Source organism: Eptesicus fuscus, chromosome 21 (genome assembly GCF_027574615.1).
Source record: "Eptesicus fuscus isolate TK198812 chromosome 21, DD_ASM_mEF_20220401, whole genome shotgun sequence".
Lineage (NCBI taxonomy): Eukaryota > Metazoa > Chordata > Mammalia > Chiroptera > Vespertilionidae > Eptesicus > Eptesicus fuscus.
The window spans coordinates 9,809,949-9,833,570 of record NC_072493.1 but is presented as its reverse complement, the minus strand read 5'-3'; the positions used below and the strand labels follow the sequence as shown (position 1 = coordinate 9,833,570).

The 23,622-nt window shown below is 39.5% G+C and overlaps 1 long non-coding RNA gene across 1 annotated transcript in view; it reads left to right on the top strand.

Annotated features, from left to right (window-relative positions):
* Positions 1-23,622, top strand: part of LOC129147704 (uncharacterized) — a 56,325-nt gene that overhangs the window by 1,632 nt on the left and 31,071 nt on the right. The window contains exon 2 of the long non-coding RNA XR_008554972.1: positions 16,643-16,690. This is a non-coding gene — a long non-coding RNA (uncharacterized LOC129147704). The remainder of the gene's footprint in view (positions 1-16,642; positions 16,691-23,622) is intronic.

Below are 23,622 nucleotides of genomic sequence, written 5' to 3'. Positions count from 1 at the left end.
TTGTCTAGCACTGCACATATAACAGTGTTTTGATTACTTGAGCTCTAAAATAAAACAATATCCAATAGGTTAAACGTCTCCCCTACTCCTTAAAAGTTGTTCTTTTTTCTTAGTTATTCTTGGTTCTTAGATCCTCCATATGAATTTAATGATCACTTTATGATATACTTTGAGAAATATTTTTGGGGTTTTGATAGGAATTGCTTTGAATATACAGATTAATTTGGGAAGAATCGCCATCTTTATAGTATTGTCTTCCTATCCATGAACTTAAGCATAACTTGATTATTCTCAAAACTTTTAATGTTGGCTGACTTCTTTAAATGATAGGAGATGTGTTGTGTCCTCCTCTATTTCTTGAAAGAGTTGTATAGAATTGGTATTATGGCAGGTCCTCAAATAACCTTGTTTTGCTATAACATTAATGAGATGCTGTAGCAACATCACTCTTGTTTATATCAGTTAGCCTATGGTAAAATTGTTTGGTCATTTGGCTTAGAGTTGCAGAAGATATTGACAGCGTTAAATGAGGACTATATTTATTTAAGTGTTTGATGGAATACACCAGTGCACTCGTCTAGGCCTGGCATTTTCTTTTTGAGTAGGTTTTAATGAAATTAAGATAATGAGAGTAAATTCTATTTGCCTATATGTCTTACCATTTCTAGTGCTCTATTTCTTCTTGTAGATCCAAGTTTTCTTCATTTTTCTTCAAGCTGAAGAATTTGCTTTAACATTGCTTGTAGTATGGCTTGTTAGTGATGGATTCTGTGTGTTTATTTGCTTGAAATGTTTATATTTTCATTTTTGAAAGATTTACTTTTAAACTGGATATATAGCTTAGTTTTTTAGCACTTCGATATTCCATTGTCCTATGTCTTGTGTTGTTTTCAGTTAGATTTGGAGTCTCCTTTGTTCTGTGTATAATGTCTTTTCCTGGCTCCTTTAGTTTTTAAAGTAAGTTTTACTAGTAGTGAGACTTAATTTACTAGTACATATCATAAATTTCTTTCTTTTTAGGAATATAGTCCTATGAGTTTTGCCAAATTAAAACAGTTGTGAACTATTACCATAATCAAGATATACAGTGTATCATCTGTAAGTCTATAAAGTTCTCTCATGCTCCTTTATCATCAACTAGCTTTCCCGTTGCAGGAAAATTCCTGCAATGGGATTTCCTGCTGCACTCTACCCCGCCTCCGTTCCTCCCTTGCCGCCCGCCTCGCCTTCTCCTCCGGCCCTCCCGCATTTCCCTTCGTCCCCGGCCCCGCCTCCGCTCCGCCTTTATCACCCGCCTCACCTTCTCCTCCAGCCCGCCCGCATTTCCCTTTGCTCCGCCATTGTCGCCCGCCTCCGCCCCGCCCCGCCCTTGCCGCCCGCCTCACCTTCTCCTCCGGCCTGCCTGCTTTTCCCTTCGCCCCCGGCCCCGCCTCCGCCCCGCCCTTGTCACCGGCCCCGCCTTCTCCTCCAGCCCGCCCGCGTTTCCCTTCGCCCCCGGCCCCGCCTCCGCCCCGCCTTTATCACCCGCCTCGCCTTCTCCTCCAGCCCACCCGCGTTTCCCTTCGGCCCCGGCCCCGCCTCCGCCCCGCCCTTGCCGCCCACCTCGCCTTCTCCTCCAGCCCGCCTTCGTTTCCCTTCGCCCACGGCCCTGACTTCGCTCCTCCCTTCTCCTCCCCCCGCCCCCCTGGCTTGCTTGCTTCTTCGAAGCTTTACTCCCCTTTGCAGCTCTTGGCTTCTTTCGACACTGTCTTGATATGCAAATCAGCCGCCATCTTTGTTGGGGCAATTTGCATACTCGTCCTGATTGGTTGGTGGGCGTGGCTTGGCTGGTGGGCGTGGCTTAGGTGTAGCGAAGGTGCGGTCAATTTGCATATTTGTCTATTATTAGATTAGATTATCTGACCACACCCCTAGCTTCTACCAACCACTGATCTGATGATATGTGCCACTATAGGTTTGCATTTTGAGAACATCTTGTTAATGGAATCCTATAGTATCTAGTCTTTTGTGTATGGCTTTTTTAATTTAGCATTATCCTTTTAAGATTAAGCCATGTTATTGCATGTATCATTAGTTTATTCCTTCTGTGTGTGAGTAGATTTCATCATACGTATGTACCACAATTTGTTTATCCATTCTCCAGTTAATGGACATTTGGGTTGTTTCCAGGTTTTGGCTATTAGCAATAAAGCAAGTATAAACGTTTGCCTGCAGACCTTTGTGTGGTCATAGATTTTTATTTTTGCTGGGTGACTACCTAAGAGTGAAACTGCTAGGTAATATGATAAGTATATTTTTAACTTCATAAAATACTGCCAAACTTTTTTCCAAAGTGGCTATTCCATTTGTTTTACTATCAGCAGCATATGACAGTTCTAATTATTCTATATTCATATCAGCTGTTGGTATTGTTTATACTTTAAAATTTAACTATTCCAGTAAGTGTGTATTGATGACTCACTGTAATTTTAATTGCATTTCTCTGATGAATAATGTTGTAGAGCATCTTTTGTGTACTTGTATATGTATATCTTCTTTGGGACAAGTATCTTTTGGAATATTTTGCCTATCTCTTGGACAGCTCTATTGAGTTATAATTAACGTACAATACATTTCATATATTGAAATTGTATAGTTTGATAAGTTCTGGCATAAGTATACATCCATGAAGTCATCACTACAGTCAAATTAATGTACATGCTACAATAGGGATGATGAGCCTTGAAAACATTATGCTAAGTGAAAGAAGCCAGTCACATATTGTGAGTCTATTTATGTAAAATGTCCAGAATAGGCAAATCCATAGAGACAAAATGGTTAGTGGTTATCAGCAACTGAGATCAGGAGAATGGAGAGTGGGTAAGGAGTTTCTTTTGGGGATGATAAAAATGTTCTAGAATTAGATACCTGTGATGGCTGCATAGTTTTGTGAACATTCTAAAAATGACTGAATTGTAAAAGGTTGCATTTTTATGGTATGTGACATATGATATGCGGTATATCTCAATAAAGTTGTTTTGAAAAAAACAACAACACTAGTTGTGAATCACTAATGGGTTGTTCAAAACAGCATTGTTTATAATTGCAAAGACCTGGAAACTAACTCAGTGTCTATTAACAGTAGAAGAATGATTATAAAAATTGTAATATTCTTAGAATGAAGAGTGAAGACACTATTAAAATCATGAGTCAGAGAAATGTGTATCAATATGAGGAATCTCAATTATAATTTGAGGGGGAAAATATAGCAGAGGAATCTGTAATAGGTATAACACAGAATTAAAGTTTAAAAATACATAGAATACTATATAATTTAATAAAAATATAAATAATGCCTGGGGATCATAAACATCAGCTTCCACATGGTAATTAGTTGTAGAGATAACTTGTGGAATGTACTTGTGGAGAGTGAAGAGAAGAAAAATGTCATTAAGGAAGAATTCATAGAGGGCTTAAACTGTACTTGATAATATGTTATTTCTTTTCTGTATTATAGGTATACAGAAGTTAGTTTTATTTTTAGAACATTTCTAATTATTTTTATAAGAAAATATAAAGGACAGAACAAAATGGCGATAGAATCTGGAAGGGATAAATAAGCTGATTTGTTTTTACATACAAAAGAGCACAGTATCAAATGTAGAATTGAGGTCAGATCAGAACCAATTGAGAAAACAGTGTTGGCGGAGGACTGGTTTACATACATGAAGTCATAATCATATAACTTCTTTTTAAAAAGTTGTGTTTTCCTTTGGGAAAATTATACCAAGCAAAAATGTAAAGCATGATAACCTGGAAGCAATTTCACTAATGCATATTTTGAAAAGTGGTGCTACTCTCAGAAGTCAAATCAATGCCTTCTAGGAGATTTTTGAAATGATATAAAATAGTCTCAGAGGGAGGAAAACATAAGGATGTGGGGTGTGAGGAAAAGCCATAAGGAGATCTTTCTTGCAGGGCATAGGAACTCAGTTAAAAGATATTACCTAGTCAGGAGGTCCCCTGAGAAACAGATTACACAACTGAAACAAGAGGGTACTTGAATGGTTTCTGGTTTAATGATATCAGACCCCATTTCTGGTATCAGGAAATTATACAGATTTGAATTTATTCTAAGTATACCATCACCCCTGTTACCTGGGAAGAGAAATTTTTATAGAGGGCTTTTTTTTTTTTCACATTATTGCAAGTGTCTCCTTTTTTTTTCCTCCCTTCACCAACCTCCACCCACCCATGCCTGCCCCTTTCTTGGCCTTCACCAAACTATTGTCTGTATCCATGGGGTATGCATGTATGTTCTAAACCTTTCACCTTCTTTATCCAGTCACCTCCACCCTCCTCCCCTTGGGCACCAGCCAGTCTGTTCCATGTATCCATGTTTCCGGTTCCATTTTGTTCATCAGTTTATTTTGTTCATTAGATTCCACATATTAGTGAAATCATATGGTATTTGTCTTTCTCTGGCTGGCTTGTTTCGCTTAGCAAAACAAGCTAATACTCTCCAGGTCCATCCATGCTGTCGCAGAGGATAAAAGTTTCTTATTTTTTACAGCCGCATAGTGTTCCATTGTGTAAATGTACCATAGCTTTTTTATCCACTTATATGCTGATGGGCACATGGGCTGTTTTCATATCTTGGCTATTATAAATAATTCTGCTATAAGCATAGGGATGCATATATTCTTTCTGATTGGTGTTTCATGATTAAGATATATTCCCAGAAGTGGGGTCAATGGATCAAACGGCAGTTCTATTTTTAATTTTTTTAGGAAACTCCATACTGTTTTTCACAGTGGCTGCATCAGTTTGCATTCCCACCAATAGTGCACAAGGGTTCCCTTTCTCCACATCCTCGCCAGCACTTGTTGTTTGTTGATTTATTGATAGTAGCCATTCTGACAGGTGTTAGATAATACCTTATTACCATTTTTATTTGCATCTCTCTGATGGTTAGTGACGTTGAACATTTTTTCATGTCTATGAGCCTGTATGTCCTCTTTGGAGAAGTGTTTATTGAGGTCCTTTGCCCATTTTTTTTTTTTAATCTTCACCTGAGGATATTTTTTTCATTGATTTTTAGAGTGGAGGGGAGAGAGAAAGAGAGAAACATTGATGTGAGAGACACATTGATTGTTTACCTCCCATATGTGTCCTGACCAGGGCCAAGAGATCAAACCTGCAACCAAGATACATGCCTTGACAGGAATGGAACCCATGACCCTTCAGTCCTTGGGCCAACATCTAACCACTGAGCAAAACTGGCCAGGGCTCCTTTGCCCATGTTTTAATTGGATTGTTTGTCTTCCTGGTGTTGAGTTGAATATATTCTATATATTTTTTTGGAAATTAACCCCTTATCTGATGAATCAAATATGTCCTCCCATATAGTGGGTTGGTTTTCTTTTTATTTTGAGGACGGTTTCTTTTGCTGTGCAGAAGTTTTTTAGTTGATGTAGTTGTAAGGTCAGAGGGCTAGGATCATTTTAAAAGCACTACCCACAGAGGTATATGAAGAAAACAGGAGGCCAAAGGAACTTCCAGAATATGCAGAACATGGATACAGCTTCTTAAATTTAGTGATATTCTCTGTTGTGGGTTGAATTGTGTTCCCCACAAAGATTTGCTCAAGTCTTAACACTAGGTATTTTCTAATGTGATCTTATTTGGAAATAAGATCTTTACAGATGTAATCCAAGTTAAAATGAGGTCATACTGGATTAGGGTAGGCCATTATAAGAGAAGGAAGAAGGAGATTTAGATACAGAGAGACACAGAGCAGATATGCTGAGCGAACATTCTGGCCCTGTGATGATGGAGCAGAGATTTGAGTTATGCAACTACAGTCCTAAGAACATTATTACCAGGTACCACTAGAAACTAGAAGAGGGAAGGAGAGATCCTTTTCTAGACTCTTCAAAGGGAGCATGGCCCTGTTGCCACCTTGATTTCAGACTTTTAGTCACCAGGATTATGAGAGAATAAATTTCTGTTGTTTTGAAACTACCTAGTTTGTATGGTAATATGTCACTGTGGTTTTAGGAAATGGAAAAAATTCTATATCTCCATTACTGTGTTAGGCACTACCTAATTCCCTACAGCAATTAACAATAAAATGCTTAAAATAAGAATGACTTAAAGTAATATTTGCTTGAAGGCATACATTTAAAACAAAAGAAATACTGGAGCCTATATGTCCTATTCTGCAGTCAGTCCTGAAGGGAAAAAAAGCTCTAGAGTTGTTGACAGCTTTGGGAAAGAGAGAGAGAGAGAGAGAGAGAGAGAGAGAGAGAGAGAGAGAGAGAGAGAAGGAGAGAGAAAGGAAGGAAGGGAGGAAAGGAGAGAGGGAGGGAGGGAGGGAGGGAGGGAAGGAAGGAAGGAAGAAAGAAAGAAGAGGGGAGGGGAAGGGAGGGGAGGGGAAGGGAAAGAGAGGAAAGAAAGAAAGAAAAGAAAAAACCAAGCCCTTACACCTTTTACTGTGGGAGTGGAGAGTCAGCCTATGGTAGACATACCTTATAGTGGTCTCCTTTGATTCTGTGTGGGGATCCTCGAGATTCCTTAAAGTGGCTTATGCTAGATATTATGCTCTTATTCTCAAAAGCGGTTGTCATAGCTAGAATATACTCTTAAAAGCAATTATTATTGCTGGGGAAAATAATAAATGGAAATAATAATAGCAACAGTAATAGCTAACATTCATTTACTACTATTTTACAGTTACCTAGTGATGTTCCTTTTGATCACACTATAATCCTTCTTTTACAGATGACGAACTGAGATGTCTGGAAAGTTGACTTAATAAAAAGAAAAAAACAACACCTAAAAAAAAAGACTTTAAGGAAATCAGGAGTTCAGGCATTAAATAGTACTGATTAACAAACTGTCTTCCAAAGAAACTGTACCATTTTCCATTTCAATTAGCAATGAGTGAGAGTTCCTGTTGCTCCACATACTTGACAGCATTTCATATTGTCAGTGTTTTGGATTTTTGGCCTCCTAATAAGTGTGCAGTATTATCTCATTGGTTTAATTTGCAGTTGCCTAATGCTTTGATGTTGAGCACATTCTTGTATGCTTTTTTTGCCATCTGTATGTCTTTTTTGGTGAGGTATCTGTTCAGATCTTTTGCTTGTTTTTCAATTATGTTGTTTTCTTATTTTGTCTTAAGAGTTATGTTTAAGAGTTATGTTCAACAGTTGTCTCTGGTTGGTTTTCACAATTCTCTTGGGGGAAATGTTTTGTACTTGTGAGCTCTGAGTAAGTTTACATACTGACAGCCTTACATGTAGAATCTGTCATGTCCAATAATGACCTTTCTTTCGGAATGGTGCCTTGAAAGAATTCCAACTTATTGGGCTGCCAGACTTGATTGTGGCTGTTGTTTTTCAAGACTTCTGTGGAGCAGGGGATGGGTACATGGGCATAGGACAAATTAAAATGTCACAATGCTCATTGTTCTTATGGAGATTTGATTGTTTATCTTGAATAATCCTTCCCTGAATTGCTGTAAGCTTTTGTTTAATTTCTAGGATTCTAAAAAAGTTGATTCTGACAGTTTCTGCTAGTGTTCTCATTGTTATGGAGAAGAGAATTTTCAGAACTCTTTACTGTGAAATTTTTCCGTGATGTCCACTGTCCTTTTTATGAACAATGACACAGATTTTAAAAGTAAGTGCTATGAGATCTAGACGATATTCCATGCCTGTAGAAGAGGATGAGTTCAGTGAATTGACCAGGAAAGGTAATATGCTATAAACATATCATGTCAGTTTATAATTTTACTAGTAGCCCATTTGCAGGAAGAATCCTGCAAGCGGCCGCCGCCGCCGCCGCCGCCGCCGCCACAGCACCTGCACCCGCGCCCCCGCCCCCGCCCTGCCCGGGCTTTCCCTCTGACAGCCACCTTGTCTTCACTCCTCCCTCCCTCAACATATGCAAATTAACTGCCATTTTTGTTGGGTAATTTGCATACTTGCCTCGATTGGCTGGTGGGCGTGGCTTTGGCTGATGAGCATGGCTTGGGCATAGTGAAGGTGCGGTCAATTTGCATATTACTATTTTATTAGGTAGGATAGGTGCTGGAGCTATATTAGCCAAACTTTGCTCCGTAAATCATGGGTAGTTTAATCTTACCAGCATATAAAATATAATGGTTTAAATATGGAATTACAATTTAAATGATAATTTAATATTCTCTTCCACGTGAAACTTTTTGCTATCTGGAATGTTTACTGATAGAATATGTATGTTTCTTGGTTTGTTCCCCCTGGATGTTTTGTAAACAGTATAATGTAAGACTAGGTTTGTTTTATTTTGTTTTGTTTTTTTGAAATTTTAAAAAATTTCCTCAATGTATAGTAGGGATTTTTGTTTCTTTATTACTAGATTTCTTTTTCTCTAGTTGTTGTTGTGTATGGAGTATTACCCGGGGAGAAGAGAGTAGGATTAATTTGTGAATGATAGGGTGAGTTGGCTAGACAAGCCTTGTGTAGGTCAAGTTGTTTTGAGGGTGATCTGTTAATATTGTGGAAAGATTTTGTTATATGCTTTTATTTTATTGAGTTTAATTATACATGCAAGGCAGAGGAGAACCAAGATGGTGGTATAGGTTAACACCTATACTTGCTGCCTCTCACAACCACGTCAAAATTACAACTAAAAGGCAGAACAACTACCACCCAGAACCACGGGAAAGTTGGCTGAGTGGAAGTTCCACAACTAGAGAGGTGAAGAAAGTGCATTGAGGCTGGTAAGAGGTGCAGAGGCGTGGAAAGTGCTGGCACCTGGATGTGCTGCTCTTTTAATCGGGAGGGAGATACAAGCTCCCACTTGCTCTGAACTCCAGTTCCAGGTGAGTCTCTAGGGGACCCAGACACATACAGGAGAAACTGGACTGTCTGGCATTGGGACAGGAACGCAAGGGTGGCTTTCTCTCAGAGGTGCTCGCAGCGATCATTGTTCCTGCACAGGGGATGCGGAATGCAAAGACCCAGGGACCTCTCCGGTGCAGGGCTGACTGGCAGCCATTGCTGTTTGCTCTGCCCTGGTGATTCCCAAAGACCCCGCCCCACCCAATTTATAACCCCATTCAAGCTTTGTACATCGGCTTTTGCATATGAATGGCCTGTCCTTTCTCCGCCTAAAATCTGTCAAACTGCAGCTGGATCAGAGAGTCCTAGAGCTTCCAAAAGAAGGCCCAAGGCCCGGCAGCAGCAGCCTGCCTTGCTTCACAGCTGGACCTCATCTGAGCACTTCCAAACTCCAAACAAAGAGGAGGAATCTGTAGCTCTTGCTGGGCGACCTAGACAGTGGCTGACCTTGCACCTCCTTGGAGATCCAAGAGCCAGTGTACCCAGTCTTCAGTATGAGACCATACCAGATTACAACTCTTCACATCCATAAGAGACACACTCAAGGGGCAGACTTAGTGAGCACCAAAACTGAATTGAAGCAAGTCCTGCCCCATAAGGGTGTCTCCTGCACAACAGATCTTCCAGTGTAGACACAGCTTTTCATCATAGCCAATTGGCCTGGAGGTCAATTCCTCCCAGAGGTACCATCAGCAATCGAGGGTTAACTACAACAAGACTGCACATAGCCCAGAAAGGGGTGCACCAAGAGCGTCCACCTCAGGTGACTGGGGAGGCTGAGCCACTGGGTCCTATAGGACACCTACCACACAAGGCTACTCTATCAACTCAAGGAGACTTAGCAGCTACCCAGTACATAGAAACAAACACAGGGAAGCAGCCAAAATGCAGAGACAAAGAAACAAGTCACAAATGAAAGAAATGGATGAAAGCAAAATACTGGATATAGAGTTCAAAACCACGGTTATAAGGTTACTCAAGAATCTTTTAAAAACCTCTGAGAAATTTAGTGAGACCTTCAAGAATATGGAAAAGGACCAATCAGAAATTAAGCATACACTGACTAAAATAAAGAATACAGAGATTGAACAGCAGACTAGAGGATCCCAAGAATCAAGTCAAAGATTTGAAATATGAAGAAGCAAAAAAACACCCAACTGGAAAAGCAAAAAAAAAAAAATCCAAAAATATGAAGATAGTGTAAGGAGCCTCTGGGACAACTTCAAGCGTACCAACATCAGAATTATGGGGGTGCCAGAAGAAGAAAGAGAGCAAGATATTGAAAACCTATTTGAAGAAATAATGACAGAAAACTTCCCCTATCTGATGAAAGAAATAGACTTACAAGTCCAGGAAGTGCAGAGAACCCCAAACGAGGAATCCAAAGAGGACCACACCAAGACACATCATAATTAAAATGCCAAGGGCAAAAGACCAAGAGAGAATCTTAAAAGCAGCAAGAGAAAAACAGTTAGTTAACCTACAAGGGAGTACCCATATGACTGTCAGCTGATTTCTCAACAGAAACTATGCAGGCCAGAAAGGAGTGGCAAGAAATATACAAAGTGATAAATAGCAAGAACCTACAACCAAGATTATCCAGCAAAGCTATCATTTAGAATTGAAGGTCAGATAAAGAGCTTCACAGACAAGAAATAGCTAAAGGAGTTCATCACCACCAAACCAGTATTATATGAAATGCTGACGGGTATTCTCTAAGAAGAGGAGGAAGAAGAAAAAAGTAAAGATAAAAAAAATTATGGACAACAAATACATATCAACAAGTGAATCTAAAAATCAAATGAATAAAAAACCTGATGAACAGAACAAACTGTTGAATGTAATAGAATCAGGGGCATGGAAAGGGAGCAGACTGACAATTCTCTGGGGGAAGGGATTGTACAAAGAGCTTACACCTATGGACGAGGTCGGTGTGTGGGGGGGGTAAGGCCTGGAGTGGGGTGGGAACCAGGTGGAGGGGAGCTATGGGGGGAAAAAAGAAAAACATCTCTAATAATCTGAACAATAAAGAAAAAAAAAAGAAAAAAATTATACATGCAGGGCAAATGGAAGGTGTAATGCTGTTGGCTTTGTGGTGTTTCAATGTGGTGAACATTTTATATAATAGGTATCTACACTGAAATATTGGAGAGAGGGTTTTTAAATCTGTCTTTTATTATCTATGAATTTTACATAAAACTACAATGTAGTTAATCATTTTAAATTCTTGATTCATTTTGCCCTACTATATTTGATTGAGTTATATTTGAGATCTAAACATTAGAATACTACTTTGTTTTTGCTAGAGGATATATTGTGAGGTCCAAAATGTTACATAGTGTTAGTTAAATCTCCTAGGCTTATATAACTCAAATTGGGGGGATGGGTGGTTGATTGGTATTTGAATAATTTTCTAACATCTGGTGTTACTCATGTTATAACTCATGTTATACTAGTAACTGTGACTTAATAAAATGTAGTCAATCAACTTTTCCAAAGGTTAAACTTTCATATTGGAATTATATTTTTTAAACCGTCTCTTTCTGATGCAGATCATGTGCTTCGTAAATTTGTAGCTCCAGGACACCTCCAGGACGAGTGGCAGGAAAACAGAATTTCAATAGTATGTGTGTTGGTTGCTGGTGACCCCATTTAGAAGGCATTATAAGAAAAAAGAGCTCAGAAAAGAACTGTCTTTTTTTTTTAAACACAGGCATGAAAGGGAATTAAAAGGAACAATAATGTTGGGAAGTGCAATTGTTTTTTAATCCTAATGTCTAAAAAATAAAATTGATAAAGGCTTTGAGTGACAAAGGCCAATTAAAACTCAGTCTTTTAGCAAGGATCAAATCAAGGGCATGACCTTCAAACCCATTAATAAAACTTCAAAATTTATCAAGATGCCTCAGAGTGAATTTCAACTATTAGTATGGTATCTATTACATTTCTTTCAATTAAACAGAATATCTTATGGAATAGTCTTTGGCTCTGATCCTTGGTATGTCTAGGATACTCATAATTAGGAAGAACAATGGGAGTGAAAGGATCAGGAAAAAAAAAGATATAGCAAATCTAAGAAGAATGTTTAGAAAAGAACTGCAGATGTGGCTGTTGGACTGAGGACATGACTGAAATAGATAAGAAGCCAAGCAGCCTTTTGAGAGAATTGTGTATTTTAGCTTAGCAGATACATCACAGCTTTCCAAAAGAGTTGCACCAATTTGAACTTCCATAAAAAGTGTATTAGTCAGTGTGCTTGACTGATCAATCAAGTATTAGACAGTTTTCTGGGGTTGCAATAGTAGTTTAATTGGCATTTCCTTGATATCTAATGAGGCTGAAATATTTACTTATATTTTCTGACCATTTGGATTACATTTTTTGATTAAGTGTCTTTTCATTATTTTTTTGTTGTTTTGGTTGTTTGACATGTATGTCAGGTACACTAATCTTAAGTGTACAGTTCAAATAATTTTTATTTTATTCTAAATCTATATGTACATACAGATCAAGAGATGAAACATTCCTAGCATCCCAAGATTCCCTGTGTTTATTTCTAGTTATTACCACTTCCTGTCTTCCAGAGATAACCATATTTTCATTATTACTGACATAAATTAGTTTTTTTCTGAAATGTTTTATAAACATTTCAGTAAAATACACATAACATAAAATTTACCAATTGTTTTTGCCAGTTCTCTTTCATCATGTCTTGTTTGCTTGTGTATTTAATAGTTTGCTTCACCAGATAACATTTGTGCTTGCTACAATCTGGCTCTGGGGGCACTAAGTTGTGCACCACTTTATGTTTATTTTTTGGACCCATTTATGTGATATGAATTTGGCATGTATAATTACTTGAGTGCTAGATTGTGGATACACCTTCTTGTAGTTTTATATTTCCCCTGTTCTGCTCACTGACAAGAAAACTTTCCTTGCAGTTTTTTAGTCCCAGCTGAACTCCTGGATCACCTTTACATAATGGGTGTAATCCTTTGAGTTCCTCATGAGAGGAGAGTGTCCTGTTAGACTCTTAGGTGGTGTTGTGTTTGTTTTCTATATTTCATTCCAAACAAGATCTGTAAGTTTAAACTCTGACCAATATGGTTGACCAAATATCCTCAGGGCAAAAACAGATTCAGCACTCTGCATACCATCTCTTGAGTTCTGTGTTGTTGTTTTTTGATTGACAATTTCTTACTAATTTTATCAACTGGGATGCTCTTAAGAAGAGATTTTTATATACTGTCTTGTATTTTTCACTGTTTTCAATGATGGAGTTAATGCAAATATTCTGGTTCTCTATATTGCCTGAAACAGAACTTTCTGTTTGATTATAAAATTTGGAAAGTCATTCATAGAAACTTTCTTTTTCTCTTACCATTTTCTTTCCACAAACACATCTTTAAAAAAAGACAGATTCTTCTACTTTTTAAATTTTTCTTTTAGAGAAGAGGTTTTGAAATGCATTTAGTGTCTGTAGGTTAAGTTTTTTTTTTTGTATAGGATTTTAAATAGTATTAGTAACATTCTTTAGACTCTATGAAACTTAAACAATTTCAGAAAGTAGAGATTTAGGCTACAATCAATACATAGTATTTAAGATATTTCTATAATTTTAAGAATTTACTTCTACTTAAGTCGTATTTCCTTTAATAGTGAAAAATAAGTAAAAGTTTAACATGAAAAGCAGGAATAGTCCCTTTTTTTATTTTTGTCCCATCCCTAACCTCTCCATTTCTGAGTAGTTAAAAATTTGGTAAATTGATGGAAGTTTTGTAAGGGTTTATGTACTCCTTTGGTTAAGTTTTCTAAATAGTTTCATAACTTATTTCTGAAGCATGAATAACCCAAAGACAAGGACTTGTTTTAAGATGATTTTTAAATAGTTGCCTTTTATGAAAGGTTACCTAATCAATATTACTTGATGAAGAGAGATATTTTGTGGGAGAGTAACATATGACCTTAACATTCCTTTAGTGTTTGGCTTTGTAAGTAAATATGAAACTTGATCATCTCATAACGTTTTTAAAATTCACTTTCTTCTTTCCCCAGAAAGTAGCAAAGTAAATAAAACCTTCATTCTTTTCTAATCTTCATGAATAATTTCTAACTGGCCCTGGGTGAGAGGCTGTTTTCAAGGCCATCCGATGGTATCTGCAAAGATACTGTTTAGACCTTGCAGTTTAGGTCTCTCTGAAAGCACTTCTAAATTACAGAAGTGAAGAGAGCTTATACTTAATCTTTGGATAATTTCAGTTGTAGACTTCAGAATGAAGCAGCTAGAGGGGAAAGTTTCCCTAGTAGAAGCATAAAACCTACTGCCTGTATCTTGGCCAGTGTTCCCTTTTTTCCAGTAAGTTGTCTGCAATACAGAGGTGTATAACCCTAATGGCTTGTTGTATGCCATTAAAAGGTATTGTACACTCATAAAAGAATGACATTTTGATCAATGCTGTTAAAGGAATTACTGTCTTGACACAGAAAAGCTTTCCTGCTGCAAGTTTAAAAATATGCCTTTAAAAGCTTTTTATTGAATACCTTTGCATCCCTCAGAAATGTGCCATTTTGGCATGAGGTTACTCTGAAGTATTCACAGTGTAACTTAAATGCAAAACCTCCTATTTACCTTTAGAAGTAGCAGAGCAAAACAGGTATTTCCCTACCAAATGGAGCTTAAAGACATGGTAACATCTTAAACCACTGTATCTGATCTAAAAATAGAATTTTTTTAAAGAAAACACTGAAAACTAAATTATTCCTTTTTATTTTTTGAGGTATTGATTTTTTTCATGCTGTTTTGTTTAAACTTTGTCGTTTTAATTTCCCTTTGGATTTAGAAATCATGCCTTTCCTTCCAGTTCAGAGATAGATCTTTTCTAATCATCTGGGATTGGTTCTCTTAAATGATGATATGTCAGATTTGGTTTTCTATTGTTTCTTGTCTTTTATTATATTTTTGATTAGGAGTTTATGAAAATCATGTCATAATTGACAGTCTTCCAAGTCAGACGGTTTTTTCTATACACATTTGGTCTTTTACAGATTTTCTAATGTATCATTGCTATAATTTTAGCTTTATTTCATATTTTGTAAGCCTTTTGACTTTATACCATATTTTTCAGACTTGTGAACTGAACATTTTAAAGTTCAATACCCTGAAAACTACAATTTCCTTAAATAACTATAAGATGATTATTTACTTGATAGGTTTTAGCTTTTGTACATTTTGAATTTGACATTTAATTCCCAATCTAATGAACTTTTCACACATTTCAAGGTATGGCATATTTTAGGGTAGATAGCATTGGTTTTTATTTAGCATACTAGAGGCCCGGTGCACGAAATTCGTGCATGGGAGTGTGTGTGTGTCCCTCAGCCCAGCCTGCACCTTCTCCAATCTGGGACCCCTCAAGGGATGTCCAACTGCTCGTTTAGGCTCTATCCCGGTGGGATCAGGCCTAAACGGGCAGTCGGACATCCCTCTCACAATCCAGGACTGCTGGCTCCCAACCGCTTGCCTGCCTGCCTGCCTGATTGCCCCTAACTGTCCTCCCCTGCTGGCCTGGTCACCCCTAACTGCCCTCCCCTACCAGCCTGGTCACCCCTAACTGTCCTCCCCTGATGGCCTGGTCACACCCAAATGCCCTCCCCTGCTGGCCCAGTAACCTCTAACTGCCTTCCCTTGCCAGCCTGGTCACCCCTAAGTGCCCTCCCCTGCTGGCCTGCCCCCCCTCCAAATCCCCTCCCCTGCAGGCCTGGTCCCTCCCAACTGCCCTCCTCTGCAGGCCTGCCCCCCCCCCAACTGCCCTCCCCTGCTGGCCTTGTCCCCCACAACTGCCTTCCTCTGCAAGCCTGGGTCCCCCCCAACTGCCCTCCCCTGCAGGCCTGGTCCCTCCCAACTACTCTCCCCTGCTGGCCTGATCGCCCACAACTGCCCTCTCCTGCCAGCCATCTTGTGGCAGCCATCTTGTGTCCACATGGGGTCGGCCATCTTGTGGGTTGGAGTTACGGTCAATTTGCGTATTACTCTTTTATTAGATAAGATTGGCTTAATCAAGTTGTTTTACTTACAAAAACCGGTGTTTGGTGGTGGTGGTGGTGGTGGTTTTTATTATTCACTTCCTACTAAGTGACAGGTGATCCTATATAATATATAATAAAAGCCTAATATGCTAAGTGTCTGGTCATCCAGTCATCTGTTTAACCAATCAAAGTGTAATATGCTAATGATATGCTAAAGCCACTCAACTGCTCACTATGACCACCAGGAGGCAGATAGTCGACCAGTTGCTATCATGCGCATTGATCACCAGGGGACAGACATTCTGACTGGTAGGTTAACTTGCTGCTGGGGTCCGGTTGATTGGGACAGAGCAAGATGGCCCAGACATGCCCTAGAGCCGTCCCGCGGTCCCTCCCTGACCCTGATGGTGTACCAGTGGGGTCCCTCGGCCTGGCCTGCACCCTCTCGCAATCTGGGACCCCTTGGGGGTTGTCAGAGAGCCGGTTTTGGCCTGATCCCGCAGGCCAGGCCGACGAACCCCACTGGTGCACGAATTCATGCACCGGGCTAATAGTTTATATCTATTACTGATAACACTAAAACTTGTTACAGTATGTGCCATGTTCTGTACTAAAGTACTTCCCATGATTCAAAGTGGTTATATAACTTGGTCAAACAACAAGTAAGTTGTGGAGTTGGGATTCAACCTGAGGTAGAGTGACTCCCAACTATTGTCCTATTCTAACCCTTTTTGTCTTACTTGTTTTAGGTGGTATCATCTCCATTTTACAAACAAGGGACCTGAAGCTCAGATAGAGTAAGTACTTTGACTATTGACACAGAACAAAGGAGTGACAGAGCTGGCATTGGAAACAGGCTCTGTTTGATTTCAAAGTGTAAACAGGCTCTGTTTGACTTCAAAGTGTATTTTCTGTTATATCAGACTAGTATCCCTGTGCACGAATCTGTGCGCCAGTAGCTCGCTGCTACCCTCCATAGCTCTCCGCCCACTGCCCCGCCCTCCTATAGCTCCCCCACCCCTCTCCCCCTGCCTTCCCCTCATAACTTGCTGCCCTGCCCCCTTCTGTAGCTTTCTGCTGCCCACTTATAGTCAGTAGCTTGCTGCCACCCTCCTGTAGCTCTCCACTCTCTGCCCCACCCTCCTATAGCTCTCTCCGCCCCCCGCTCCTCCCACACCCCTCCCCCCGCCCTTCGGCTCCTAGCTTGCTGCCCTGCTCCCTCCTGTAGCTCTCTGCCACCTGCTTGTAGCCCCACCCTCCTGCTGATCCATGATCCGGTCATTACGCAATTGATCGTTACGCTTCACGGCGTAATGACCATTTCCATATTACATCTTTATTATATAGGACTAGTTATTTTTCCTTCATCCTTCTTAGCAAACCTCCTCTTAATTATCTGCATGTATGCAAAGATGGTTTTCATTAGAAATTTTGGAATAGGGGTTTGTTCCATGATTTTCTCTTATGATTTAGAGAAAAGCATATTGAAAAGATAATTGTAGTAGCTTTCAGGAAACCTGAATTCTTGTACTATCTCTGATTCTTCTGGACGTAAGACATTGGGCAAATCACCTCTTTGGGATTTTATTTATAAAATGAGGGCATTGGACTAGATAATTTTAAAAGTTTCCTCAAATTCTAAAATATAATTTGACTCTATTTTGATTTAATGTTTACACTTGTTCTTTTTAGCCCAGATAAAACTTTATCACTTGTATTTTAGCCCATTAAATATTATATTTTATTAAAGTTAGGGGGCAAGGAGCTCTGATTTTTATTCTTTACTTGCACTCTTACATCTGATGTTGAAATTCAATTATGAGAAGAAATCCCATAGAAAGAAGAAATTAATTTTATTACAAGGACATTGCTTCTTTTAAACTATTCAAGATTTTTTCAGATTTACAATCAGAAAGAATAATTCTGGAAATCTAAATATTATAAAAGGAAATAAATTATTTTTAATAGAAAATGTTTTACCAAAGAAGACAGGAATAGGTTGCTGCCACCTTCAAAGCACTTGCAAGTTCTTAACTTTACAATAATACTATTAGCAATTATAATAATAAGTAACATTTATTGAGAGTTAATTTTATGCTACTGTGTTATACTAAGCATTTTATATACATTACATCATTTAATATTCATGAAAACTCTATGACGTAGGTACTGTTATTATCCCCATTTTACATATTAGGAAATAGAGAATTACCAAGTTAAGCAATTTCTCCTAAGGTTACATTGTAAATGGTAAAGCTGAGATTCAAACCTACAGAAGACCAGAGAGGTTTTTCTCGTGTTTATAAAAGGGAGTAATTATATGAGATTACCAATGATAATACTTAAGAATATGAATATGATTTAAACATAAAACCTTTTAAGGAAGAGTGACTCTGATGGCTCGTGATGAATGGCAGTTTCCAAGTTCTCAGATTTGATCACTGCCAGTTACATATTTCATTGATGTTGTCTTTAAGTAATAGCTACTGGATAATTTTATACCCCTTATTTCCTGAGGAGTTAATAAATTTATTATAATTTTTAGGAAAACATTCTTTGGAGTTTGGGATATGGATGGGTGAGTGTGTGTGTGTGTGTGTGTGTGTGTGTGTGTTTGTGCATGTGCGTGCACATGCATGGATTGGTAGCTGTAGAACTGGATAGCTAACCATCCCAGTGTGCCTAGACTTGGGTTTTCAGTTCATAGAACTTTTAGTGCTAAAACTAGAAATTTTGTTTAAAAAGGTAAGTAAGTGTGTATATGTACGTGTGTGTGTGTGTGTGTGTGTGTGTGTGTGTGTGTCTAAAGTAATGGTAGTGGTTGGGCTATAGGGAGTTCAGATCTTGCAGAGCATAAAACAGCTCTGAATTCAGTGCCTAGACTGATATTTATCTGTTTTATTAGCAGAAAGCTCAGTCTCCTGTGTTTTTCCCGTTTCGGATAACCTTTTCTTGTCATCTATGAAATTAATTTCTTTGTTGGAATCATTGCAAGTAAACTTGATAGCAAGAGTGCTGTTATTGAAGCAACTTACACAGTGATTTGCTAAGTACAGCCTCTTCATAAAAGGTGAAGCAGAAGTCGATTTATCGATCACTACCAGGATTTCATTAACCTGTTGAACTACCTGATTTTCCCCCTTCTCGTAAAGCCCACTATTTTTATATACTAGTATTTAGTTGTTTCCTTTAGAAACATTTTTACATGTATTTTCATATTAGGTAAATATTTTTTGTATGTCTATTTGCTTTTTCCTAGTGTTGAGTTGAAACTGTCTAAAAAATTATTACTAGGTTAAGCCACATGAAATTGTGAGGATTTGACTGTTTTTTACTTACATTAATGGAAATTTCATGATTCAACTAATAGTGTTGGTTATTTGGAAATAACAAATTTAAGTGGAATATTTCATTGAAATCCTGGTTAATATTGGGGAGGAACTGACATGAACTTTGGGCTGATTAGTCTATGCAGCCTTTTGCTAAAAATACATTTTAAAAGGTATAACTCATGTGGAAAAACTGAGCCATTAAAATTAGACGGGAATTTAAAAATTTATTTTAACCAAAGGTTAAGTCTAAATTTAATCATTTTTCTTTCTCAGAATTTTGAAACTTTTTTTTTTTCCAGAGAGGAAGGGAAAGGGACAGAGAGATAGAAACATCCGTGATGAGAATCCTTGATCAGCTGCCTCCTGCATGCTTCCTACTGGGAATCAAGCCCGCAACCCGGACGTGTGCCCTTGACTGGAATTGAACCCGGGACCCTTCAGTCTGTAGGCCGCTGTTCTATCCACTGAGCCAAACCAGTTAGGGCTTAAATCATTATATTAATTTTAACCTCTAGTGAGTTACATAAGTGTTTCTTTCATAAGAAAAATGCTCATTGCCCTGGCCATTGTTGCTCAGTGATCATTCTGTGAACAGAAGGATCTCGGGTTCGAATCCCTGTCAGTGTACATAACCAGGTTGCAGGTTCAATCCCTGGTTGGGCATGAGCATGAGGCAACCAATCGATGTTTCTCACTCACATCAATGTTTCTTTCTCTCCCCCTCCTCCTTCCTTTCTTTCTGGAATAAATGAAAAACGTATCCTCAGGTGAGAATTAAAAAATAATGCTCCTTTCCTGGAATCAGATTGAAATTGTTGCTGTATTATTAACAGAAACAAATACCAACCAATATTACTTTCTGTACCTTTTGAACAGTTAGTCTCTGTTGGGGTTTTCCTTCTTGAATAATTTATGTTCCTAAAACATAGGGAATTACTATAATTACTAGAGGCCCAGTGCACGAATTCGTGCATGGGTGGGGTCCCTCTGGGTGGCCTGAAGAGATCCGGCCGAAACCTGCAGTCCAACGCCGCCTGCAGCTCCCACTTGCCATTCCCACTAATGCTGGCCCCACTGTGCCTGCTGCGGGCTCGCACTCAATCAGCCCCGATTGATCTGGAGAGACTTGTGCTACCACAGCAGCACTTGCCAGCCATGAGCCCTGTGTCTGGCGCCCTCCCAAGGGGAGTGGCCTGTGGGATTGGGCTGAAATCCATTCTCCGACATACCCCAAGGGGTCCTGGATTGCAAGAGGGCTCAGGCCAGGTTGAAGGACCCCACCGGTGCATGATCGGCCCGGGGAGGGACCGCAGGAGGGCTCCAGAGCATGTCTGGCTCATCTCACTCAGTCCCAATTGGCCAGACCCCTACCAGTCAGAGCATCTGCCCCCTGGTGGTCAGTGCACATCATAGCAAGCAGTTGAGCAGCCTTAGCATATCATTAGCATATTATACTTTGACTAGAGTATACAAAATTTGTGCATGGGGGGGGGGGGTGTCCCTCAGCCCAGCCTGCACCCTCTCCAATCTGGGACCCCTCAAGGGATTTTCGACTGACTGTTTACAGGGATCGGGCCATGGGGGTGTGGCCAGCCTGGGTGAGGGGCTGATGGCTGTTTTCAGGCTAGCCACACCCCCTTCAGAGTGGGGATCCCCACTGGGGTGCCTGGCCAGCCTGGGTGAGGGGCTGATAGCTGTTTGCAGGCTGGCCACATCCTCTGGTGACCCAAGCTCCCAGCCCCTCCTTTTCTTCTTTTTTTTTTTTTTCAGCATCTCCTTGAGCGGAGGCCAGGGCCGGCTGGAAGCAGGTATCTGGGATTTATTTATCTTCTATAATTGAAACTTTGTAGCCTTGAGCAGAGGCCAGGGCCAGCCAAGGCAGATGGGAAGCTTGGCTTCCTCCATCACCAGGGGCAACCCAAGCCTCCTGCTCGCTCCAGCTCCGTGGCCGCCGCCATCTTTGTTGGGTTAATTTGCATACTCGTTCCTGATTGGCTGGTGGGTGTAGTGGAATGATGGTCAATTTGCATGTTTCTCTTTTATTAGTGTAGATTGGTTTTTCAGTTCTGCTGTTTAGTCTATTTGCATATTACCCTTTTATTATATAGGACTAGAGGCCCATCGCACATGAAATCATGCACGGTTAGGGTCCCTAGGCCATCTTCTGCCCTCTTGCAGTCCCCACTGCCACCCCTTGGTTCTCCGTGGTTCCCTGATCACAGCATGGCTCAGGTTCCCCAGAGCCTGCGCCCAGCAGGGAGGGATCAGGAGGTCGCTGTTCCGCCCTCTCCCCACTCCACTGCCACTCACCTGGGTTCGCCATAGTTCCCTGTTCACCAAGCTGCAATTGGAGCCTGAGGGCCAGGGAAGGGACCAAGAGTTCGACCATTCTACCCAGCTTGCCAGTCCCACCCCGCTGCCACTCACCTCAGTTCCCCGTGGTTCCCTGATCACAGCATGGCTCCGGTTCCCCAGAGCCTGTGGCTGGTGGGAGGGACCAAGAGGTCACTGTTTTGCCCATTCACCAGTCCCGCCCCACTGCTCTGTTCGCCATGCTGCGATCCGAGACTGCAGGCCTGTAGAGAAGGGACCAAGAGGTGCTCAATGCACCTTATGGTGACTGGTCGAACGTTTGTGTTGGTCGTCACGGTCACTGCCTTTTTACATATAGAATTACTACCAGCCTCAGCCTCATATACATACTGTCATAATCTTGAGGTTCTTGTGATATATATAAAATTGCACATGTGAATTTGTGTCTCTTGTCTCTTTAATCCTACATTTGTATAATACTTGTCTCATAAAAAGAGAAGGGAACCATTTATAGTTTCTAATTTTGGATATAGTAGACTAAACTGAGGCTGAGCATTGATTCCACATTTTAAAAATAATAAGTTAATATAGAATTTTAAGTAATTAACTATAGCTTTAAGACTTTGGCATCTCTTGCACTCTAATAATGACCTGGGAGGTAGATATATCTCTTCATAGTGTTTGAAAATTGGAAATCTTATCTGGGTCTCATTCTTTTTCCTATTATGATCTCTCTTAAATACTTTTGGCAGTGTTATAGTAAATCTCATCTGCTTCTTATCAGTATCAAATATTTTGAGCATCCTCTGTTATTGAAATAGTGTACTCAATCTAAAGTATTTTTTCACAAACTACCTTGTGACTATTAAAGAGTAATATGCATGAGTTGTGTTTTGGTAGTTCTTTCAGGAGTAAAGCATCATGATTATCAGACTATTTAAAAAATACTTTCCTAAGCCTTTAGAATAGAAATAATTCTCATTTTTCTAAACTATGAGATTAAAGACCTAAATATAATATAACATATTCTCTTGCTTTAAGATGTCTAATTTGAGTCTGTCCTTAAACAGTTTAGTTTGAAAAGCTGAAAAACAAGTTAGTGTGAAGCTGGGATGATCTCAATCAAATGGGAATTTGATGCTACCTATAACTTTTCTTGGAGATGAAATTCATGAGGCATTTGACGAACATGATGTTTCTTTGATCACAAAGCTTCTTTGATCCCAAAGATTGACATATTGTAAGTGTACAACTCAATGAATTTTTATAACCTGACTATACCATGTGGCTACTGCCTCGATCAAGAAATAGAACATAACTTTTATCCCAGAATCCCTCTTATGCTAATGTATAAACTGAACATCAGGCTCTATGTACCCAGCAAAATTTTAGTTGTGTAGTAAGTAGTAATCTAGACTTTAAAACTGAAGAGCAAGGCTACTTAATATTTACACAAATTATCCCAGATAGCTATATTTTCATCTTTGGCATACTAGCTGTGGCATACTAATATTCAACTTAATTCTATAGAATTTTAAATGGTCGTTAGAGCTTCCTTAGTTATCTTTGTGATTGTTGAATAAGGAGTCAAAATTTCTTGGACAATTTCTAAGTTTGATCCTGATTTATCTGATTAACTACATTGCTTGGACAGTGACTGACATTCAAAGCTGATTTGATTGGCCCCTTAAGTTTCTTGAGCAGCTGAGATTACAAAACTCAGTCTTATGTAGAGACTTTGCCATTCAGGCTGACAGTTCTGTCAGATCAGATGGTATGATTATCATGCATGCTGCAAGTGCATTGTTATTGCTAGGTTTTTTTAGTGTGTTTTTTTCCTCGAAATCTGGGTGGAAACTCTGGTCTCTGAAGGTGAAAAGCTAGAACATCAACCTGCCATCTCCACTTGGCTTTCGTTTCTCTATTGAGTTTCCATCCATGTGAACTGAACTGTTTCAGTCACAACTCCAAATTCAGAGTTTTTCACTAATGTTTTCTCAAAGTAAGATCTGCCCTCTTTGGCGAGATTGAAATGAGTACAGTAATAGTCTTTCAACACTATTGGCAAGTGGCTTTTATGGTCC